Source organism: Muntiacus reevesi, chromosome 2 (genome assembly GCF_963930625.1).
Source record: "Muntiacus reevesi chromosome 2, mMunRee1.1, whole genome shotgun sequence".
Lineage (NCBI taxonomy): Eukaryota > Metazoa > Chordata > Mammalia > Artiodactyla > Cervidae > Muntiacus > Muntiacus reevesi.
The window spans coordinates 263057333-263057797 of NC_089250.1; positions in this window are offsets into that span (position 1 = coordinate 263057333).

The window sequence follows — 465 nt, forward strand, 5'->3', positions numbered from 1 at the left end:
ACCGCCACCCTCGAGTCCCGTAACCAATCAGCAGCAGTCGGGGCGGTGCAATGACCTCACCGGGTTCTACTCTCTTACCCCTCCCCCACGTGGTTGTTGCTGCCGGTAGCTGGGAGTAGGGAAGTTTGGAGGGGGAGGGGAGGAGAATAAGTGATGTCACCTTTCCCCCGTTTGATTGGCTGCCGAGTGGCCGCAACTACAACCAATCAACAGTCTCAGAAAGTCTGGCGCGGCCCCGCGGAAAGCCCTGTTGCCATCGGGAGGGTAGAGAACTAGCACTTGTGTGGTAGCGCGCGCTGCGGAGTTGTCTCCGCGCGTGGCCTGGGGCTTGGTGACCCTGGGGACAGGCCACCTTCCCCAAGACTTTGACATTTAGGGCGGCTCAGTTTTCTGATAGCCCCCCCTGGGCGTGGGGTGAGAGGAGGGCTTGAGATGGGGAAATACAGCACTTCATGGAGCATCACA